This window comes from Myotis brandtii, unplaced genomic scaffold (assembly GCF_000412655.1).
Source record: "Myotis brandtii unplaced genomic scaffold, ASM41265v1 scaffold513, whole genome shotgun sequence".
Lineage (NCBI taxonomy): Eukaryota > Metazoa > Chordata > Mammalia > Chiroptera > Vespertilionidae > Myotis > Myotis brandtii.
Genome location: NW_005369552.1, coordinates 3,375,476 through 3,383,985, shown reverse-complemented (window position 1 = coordinate 3,383,985; position 8,510 = coordinate 3,375,476). Strand labels below are relative to the sequence as shown.

Here is an 8,510-nt window from a genome sequence, read left to right as displayed (position 1 = left end):
TGAAAACCTATTTGAAGAAATAATGACAGAAAACTTCCCCTACCTGGTGAGAAAAATAGACTTACAAGCCCACGAAGCACAGAGAACCCCAAACAAAAGGAACCCAAATAGGACCATACCAAGACACATCATAATTAAAATGCCAAGGGCAAAAGACAAAGAGAACCTTAAAAGCAGCAAGACAAAAGCAGTTAGTTACCTACAAGGGAGTGCCCATACGACTGTCAGCTGATTTCTCAACAGAAACTATGCAGGCCAGAAGGGAGTGGCAAGAAATATTCAAAGTGATGAATAGCAAGAATCTACAACCAAGATTACTCTACCCCCCAAAGCTATTATTTAGAATTGAAGGTCATATAAAAAGTTTCACAGACAAGAAAAAACTAAAGGAGTTCATCACCACCAAACCATTATTATATGAAATGCTGAAGGGTATTCTTTAAGAAGAGGAAGAAGAAAAAAAAGGTAAAGATAAAAAATACGAACCACAAAGTGACAACAAATATATATCTATCAACAATTGAATCTAAAAATTAAATAAAAATCTGGTGAACAAAATAAACTGGTGAATAGAATGGAATCAGGGGCACAGAAATGGAACAGACTGACAATTCTCAGAGGGAAGGGAGTGTAGGGGGGTGCGGGAAGAGATTGGACAAAGATCTTATATGCATGTATGCATTACCCATGGACACAGACAATAGGGTGGCGAGGGCCTGGGAACCGGGTGAAGGGGAGCTATGGGGGGGGGGGAAAGAGGAACAACTGTAATAATCTGAACAATAAAGACTTAATTGAAAAAAATAGATCCAGAGACAGAGAAGCATCGAATCAACTGTCTAACTTCAGAGGGAAGGCAGGGGAGGGGAGAAGTTTGGGGTTAGAGATCAACCAAAGGACTTGTATGCATGCATATAAACATAACCAATGGACACAGACACTAGGGGTGTGAGAGCATGTGCTGGGGTGAGTGGGTGGCCAGGGAGAGGTCAATGGGGGGAAAAGAAGACATATGTAATACTACATGTAATACTTTAAACTAAAGAATAAATAAAAAGGGAAATGCAAGTTCTAACCTTGGCTCTGCTACTACTTGACTCTATGCCTTTGAAAAATTCCTATAATCTCTGTCTGTATCCTCATCTGCAAGATTAGAATAAACTATATGATCTCAAAAAATAACAACACAACAAACTAACAACAAAACAAATAGACAGACAACCAGCTGGAAGATGATATTTGCAAACAGTATCTCCAACAAAGGTTTAATTTCCAAACTATATAAAGAGCTCATAAAACTCAACACCAAACAAACAAACAACCCAATCGAAAAGTGGGCAGAGAACCTGAAAATACACCTTTCTAAAGAAGACATACAAACAGCCAGTAGATATATGAAAAGATGTTCAACTTCACTGACAACTAGGGAAATGCAAATAAAAAGTACAATGAGATACCACCTCACACCTGTTAGAGTGGCCATTATTAACAAGATAAGCAATAACAAGTGTTGGAGAGGTTGTGGGGGAAAAAAGGGAACCCTCATCCACTGCTGGTGGGAATATCTGGTACAACTATGGAAAGCAGTCTGGCAATTCCTCAAAAAATTGAGAATAGAGGTACCATACAACCCAGCAATCCCTCTCCTGGGTATATAACCAAAAACCTCAAAATCATGTATTCACAAAGATATATGCACCCCCATGTTCATTGCAGCATTATTCACAGTGACCAAGACATGAAAACAACCAAAGTGTCCTGTGATAGAGAACTGGATAAAGAATATGTGGTACATGTACACAATAGAATACTACTCAGCCATAAGAAAGGATGAAATAGCACAATTTGCAACAACATGGATGGACCTTGAGAACATTATGTTAAGTGACATAAGCCCGTCAGAAAAAGCTAAGAACCATATGATTTCACTCATATGTGGGATATAAACCTGAACTTATGAACATAAACAACAGAGTGGTGGTTGCCAGAGAGAAGGGGTGGGATAGAGGAGATCCTAAGGTGACAGGAAATTTGACTTTGAGTAGTAAGAACATGGTGCAATATACAGATCTTGTAACATAGAAACACACATCTGAAACCTATATATTCATGTTGACCAATGTCACTTCAATAAAGTTAATTTAAAAAAATATGGCAAAGTAAAAAAATAAAATAAAAATAAACTAAGGACCAGAAATCATTTAATTTCCAGATTCCTTGAAGAGAAACAATCCTTCATCTTAGGATGAATCTATGAGAGGAATAAAATGAGATTTTAAAAGAATAACAATTGGAAATTCATTAATTTTTAATTCATTTTTTAAAGAGCTGAGTATTCTCCTTTAAAAACTGTACTTCTGTGTCACCAAATAGTCAGTGAAGGAAAGTTTCTCTCTACAGATGTATTCCAGTTAGGAAAAGGAAGAAATATAAGAATTAGGATATCACTGGTTTGCGAGTCCCTGGTTAAATAATGCACTCAGGTGGTGCCCAGAAATTTTCATTTATAGCTCAAAAAGAGGAACCACCAGGTATGATGTGCTGGATGGACATATACAATACCACCCATTACATATTTTTGCCAAAATATTCAACCTGAGTCTGATGATGTTTTTGGAATGTCAGATTACAGGAAATACATGAAACAAGGTATATTTTAATAACATGATGTGAGTGAAATCAGAAAAATAATCCATTTCTTCAACAAAAACATTTTCAGGGGAAAAAAAGAGGGGAAATATATAGATTAAATAACAAAGAGATATAATAACCAAATGGAATATGTAGATCATATTTGGATTCAAATTCAAGCCAACTATTTTTTTTTAATTATGACACAATTGGGGAAACTTGATTGCTGATTGGCTATTTTTGATATTAAAAAATTTTAGGTGAGATAATAATATTGTTACATGTTTTTAAAATTATGCAATACATAAAAATTATTTAGAAGCGAAATGATATATGATGTCTAGAATTTGCTTCAACGTTACCCAGTGGGAAGGCTGGGTAGAGGGTGCACATAAAAAGTATCCATGTGTTCTTGATTATTGAAGATGGGCAATAGCTGAAGATTTGTTGTATATATCTGAAATATTTCACATTGACTATTTTTTAAAAACAGGGCTAGGTTAGATTCAGATTATGTCCGTAAGAAACCAAACATCTAGAAAATGGGATACAGGTGGATGGTGGACTATTTTACTTGTCATCCAGATGTGTGGCCTAAATCAAATGGAAGTGATCACAGATACATAGAGATTCTCCAAAGGGAACAGAGCACAAGTAGCGTTAAAGGGACTGATGCTCAGATCTCCATTTCTAAGTGTACTCTCCTAACGAACACCTACCTGCCTGAGAGCAAACCTGCATAGCTATGGGTCCTGTCTTTCCCACAGCCTTTTCTCCCTACCACACTCCACCATAGGGCCTTACGAAGGTGCATTACACCTCACCTGGGTGAGATAAGCCTCCAATCATAGAGGTGCCCAGTGGAGGGAAACTTTGTCCTAGATTTCAAGGCAGCCCCCTTGTCATCCAAATCTACACACTTGCCTAGGTCCTATGCTTATTTATTTTATTTTTTGCTACATTTTGCTTTATTTTGCACATAATGAATACAACCAATGGACTAAACAGCTCCAGAACTGTTAGTGTTCATTAATCAAGAAGTAAGCAATGTCAGAAGGAAAACTTTTCAATTCCTCCCAAACACATATTGCAAGTACAACAAACTCTTAACACATGCAACACAGGCTGGTTTCAACACATAGAAAGCCTAAGCCAGCAGTTCTCAACCTATGGGTTGCAACCCCTTTGGGGGTCGAACGACCCTTTCACAGGGGTCGCCTAAGACCATTGGAAAACACACATATAATTACATATTGTTTTTGTGATTAATCACTATGCTTTAATTATGTTCAATTTGTAACAATAAAATTGGGGGTCACCACAACATGAAGAACTGTATTAAAGGGTCGCGGCATTAGGAAGGTTGAGAACCACTGGCCTAAGCAAAAAGGGTGAGTACTGAATATTCACATGGCTCAGACCAGGAGCCATGCTCCAGAAGCTACCTAGCCAGTTATTCATGCTGCCCCCATACACATCTGCCCTGTGAAGTTCACTGTCTCTTGTCAGATTGAAATCCAAGCAGCTATTTCCATTTTCAGGCTCATCATTTTCCAAGGTGGATAATCCATACACAGAAATCCAGGCAGCTCAAATATACTTGTGCAGCTGTGTTTTACATGACATCTCCACAAGCCAGGCTCCAGTTCACATGCTGTACAGGAAGTTCTCATTGTCATCAGAGAACTCGCGCCCCCTCTGCCCTACCTGCTGCTGAAGTTCTGGTCACCCAGTTCTTTTGCCTTCAACTATTCTAGCTTCTTTGCACTGGTAATCCATCACTGTCAGTGCCTCTGGTGCCCTCACAATCACTGGTGGAGTACTTCTGCAGCTCCCTCTGATGACCTTGGGCTGCAGCAACAGGCACAAAGCTTTCCTTCTCCGGGCTCTGGACTCCTTTATTCCTTCCCTTCTGTCTCCTCAGAGTGTTTGTATTCTGAGTATTTAGTTCTATCACCTTCAAAGCTGTGCTATGAACTTGACCTTGGGATGAGGCTTCATCTCCTGACACAGGGTGGCCTGCAGAAAGCAGCTTCCAGGTATCCCCAGGGCCTGGAAGCTGGTGGAGCGAGTGGGCAAGCCCAGCTTTCTTAAGAACTTCTTGATCCTGCTTCAGTTTCTGCTCCAATGTGGGTATAAACTTGCTTTTTAAAAACCCTTCTGATCACATTGGTACTAACATCAAAGCCTTCAGCCATTCTGGGAACTGACCGAGACTCTGGAAATTCTTCATGTAAATACAGGATCTGCTCCTTGGCTTCCCGCATCAGAGTCCTGGGCGGGGCCCCTCGTGGCTCCATTTGCCTCCGAGTGTTCTGGAACAGGATAGTGTTGTAGTAATATATAAAAATGTTTAAAAATGCTTTGTGGATGCCTGAAAAATGTCTAAGAAATGTTTTAAAATGTTTGAGCTAACTTTCCTTAAAACTTAAAGCGTGATATTAAGAACACATTCCTCACTGCCCTGAAGCGTGTGTCCCTCATAGATAAGGATTTGAACTTCAGGAAAAAACTCCGAGTGACTTGTCAAAGTAACCATCTGAATGAGTGATGTACTCTCCCTAGATAACCACATGTAGCCCCTCGCCCTGTTTGAGATAAACATGTGTGCATTGAAGTAATTCATTGATAGCCACCTGGACTACTGCAAATGGGGTGCAAGCTTTAAAAGTGGGGTTCCCAACCAGCCTGGTGCTCGTCTGTTGAGACAGCCACAAAGGCCTGTCCTCTTGCCAGTCTGGCAAACGACGCTGCTCCACGCTCCTCTCTCTGCCAGACAACAGAAGAACAGCTAGTAACACCCGATTGAGATGCGATCGAGTTCTCTCGGGTGAGGAACGCAGGCCCCCTGCATCCGGACAGACCAGCCTAACTGCCGGATCCCCAAGGACAGCACCACTGGAATCCCACTTAAGCCTGTACCCGCAGCACCAGGAATTGTGTGAGTAATAAAATGCTGTGTGATTTGCAACTGCATATGTTTCATGTGTTGTAATTCCTCCAACAGTTAATTGATTATTTTGCAAACACTTAAAAGTTAAATTAAAGCTTCTGGTCTCTTTTTTGGTTCTAAGCCTGCCCCCTTGGTCCTGCTTGCATAGAGTAGCCTCTTCACTAGCAACTACTTGAATGTCCCACACCTACACAGTTAAAGTTTATCTCAAGGAACGCCTTAGATAAATACCCCAGATCCTTTCCCAGGATCTACTTGGGACAGATAGCTTTTTTCTGTTGTTTCAGGGCACTGGGGGAGAGAACCAATGGCAGAAGCCATGCAAGGAAGCAACATGGGTGGTTGAAGCATCTTGGGCTAAAGCAAGGAGAGGCCAGCCCTCGTCTCTTTGTTCACTGCTCTGGAAATCTAACACCTACACCTACAACAGCAGCCCCCAAGCAAGGTGAACTCTCTAAACGGGCGATGAGATACATCACTAGTGAAGAGACCAGTGTTCCCAAGTGAAAGGAATTTTTAGGGGGAAATAGGCAGGTTTAGGAAATTTTAAAAATTAAGGGGTCCATGGAAAAAACACAGGGCTACAGAGTTGCAAAAGGGTACATTTCCATAAGACAAGGAAGCTGGGAGTAGCAAAAGGTACACATTTACACAATAAAGGGAAGGCAGCCCCTCATTCAAAGAGGGAACAAGAAGAGCCCAGAGGGAATGGAAGAACAATAAGGGAGAGGAAGAAGGGAACCTCAAGTAAGACTTGAATTCAGGCCGGGCTATAGTGACTAAATCAAAGGGAATATTGACCAATCAGAGGGGGTATCAGCACACAGGGACTTGCTGGAAGGAGGGACTTAGTGGGAGTCTGCTTATTCTTCAATAAATGTCCACCTTTGCTATACCATCTTCCCTTCGGGGTTTCATTCCTCAACTCCAACGGACAAAGAGCCAGGGAAGCCATCCTACCCAGGAGAACACCGAGTGTTCCAGTCCGAAAATCCCGTATCACAAAGGAGCTGACCACCTGCCCCTGTGCCTCTGATAAGAGAGGAAGCTAGGCAGAAAGGAAAAACTTCTGCTGAAAGAGTTCTTGGCCTTATTTTTAAAATATAATTTATTTGGAAATAATTTCAAACTCACAGAAAAGTTTCAAGAAGGGTACAAAGAACTTTATCTCCTTAAGTAGATTGTTCCGTTGTTGACATATATACCATTTTCTACCTTACCCCATTATCATTCCTTTTCTAATTAATCTGAGAACAAATTGTAGACATGATACTATTTCAACCTTAAATATTTCACTGTGTTTTTCTCAAAACAAGTACACTGTTCTACAACCTTGGGGCCACCCTCCCAATCCAGAAATTAACATCAATACAGCACTGCTGTCTAACCCACAGACCCCGCTCAAATTTCACCAACTGCCCAACTTTACCTTTTCCTTTCTAGCCCAGAATCCAAATTCAGGATCATGCATTACTTTTGATGAAGAACAGCATATTAGTTTCAGAGTATTTCCCCAGAAAATACTCATTAATTACAAAGGTGAAAATGGTGACTTTATAGTGAAGAAAACTGACAGATACCGCCTTGACCAGGTGATCAAGTTTAGTATCATCAATAGTGGGGTAGGTTGACATCATGGGCCTCCTGAGGCCACACTCTGGAAAGAATACACCATAATCATTTTTTGTGTAGTACTACTACCGAGAAGTTATGGGTCTAGATATAAGGAAACACCAGATGGATCCAGGTTGAGGGACATCCTACAGAATCATAGGCCTGTACTCTATAACCGCCAAGGACACAAAAGAAATGTTCCAGATTAAAGCATATCAAAGAGTTTGGCCAGTGTAGTTCAGTGGTTGAGTGTTGACCCATGAACCAGGATGTCATGGGTCGACTCTTGGTCAGGGCACAGGCCCGGGTTGCAGGCTCAATCCCCAAATAGGAGGCATGCAGGAGGCAGTGGATCAATGATTCTCATCATTGATGTTTGCATCCCTCTTTCCCTCTCCTTTCCTCTCTCTGAAATCAATAAAAACATATTTTTTTAAAGGGGGAGGGGGCTGGCGGGTGTGGCTCAATGAATAGAGCATAGGCCTGAGGACTGAAAGATCCTGGGTTCGATTCCAGTCAAGGGCATGTACTTCGGTTGCAGGCTTGATCCCTGGCCCTAGTCGGGGCGCATGCAGGAGGCAACCAATCGATGCGTCTCTCTCATCATTGACATTTCTCTCTCTCTCTCCCTCTCTCTTCCTCTCTGAAATCAATAAAAACATATTTTTTAAAATAAAATAAAATAAAAAATTTAAATGTAACTGGACTCTTTCCCAAAGCTACTAAGTTTTTAAAGATTCACTGGATAAATCTGGTACATAAAAATCTTGTGATATTTTTCTTCAGATATTGCATTCATCATTCAATAAGGTATTTAAATTATATTTTTAAACTCAATCATATTATGAAATATTTACCCCAATGCAGCCAGTCTTCATTTTATTATGTTATAAAATATTAACAATATATGCTAGCTTGCCAAACCAATAAATTTTTATCTCATACAACTTTATCTTTCTAAAATGCATAATAAATTTTTGAGTTGGTGTCTAAAGAATTCAGTGAAATTATTTCTGATTTCTATATATTATTATTATTTAATTTTTCCCAAATGTTAAGCAACAAAGTTCTAGACCAGTGGTCGGCAAACCGCGGCTCGTGAGCCACATGCAGCTCTTTGGCCCCTGAGTGTGGCTCTTCCACAAAATACCACGTGCGGGCGCGCACATACAGTGCGATTGAAACTTCGTGGCTCATACTTACCTGGCAGGGGAGATACCATGATCACGAAACTTCGTGGCTCATGCGCAGAAGTCGGTTTTCGGCCTGGGTGAGTCTATTTTGAAGAAGTGGCCTTAGAAGAAGTGGGGGG

The 8,510-nt window shown here is 40.6% G+C and overlaps 1 protein-coding gene and 1 pseudogene across 1 annotated transcript in view; both read right to left on the bottom strand.

Annotated features, from left to right (window-relative positions):
- Positions 1-8,510, bottom strand: part of TEX26 (testis expressed 26) — a 43,527-nt gene that overhangs the window by 25,992 nt on the left and 9,025 nt on the right. The window lies entirely within an intron of this gene.
- Positions 4,279-8,510, bottom strand: part of LOC102242185 — an 8,495-nt pseudogene continuing 4,263 nt past the window's right edge.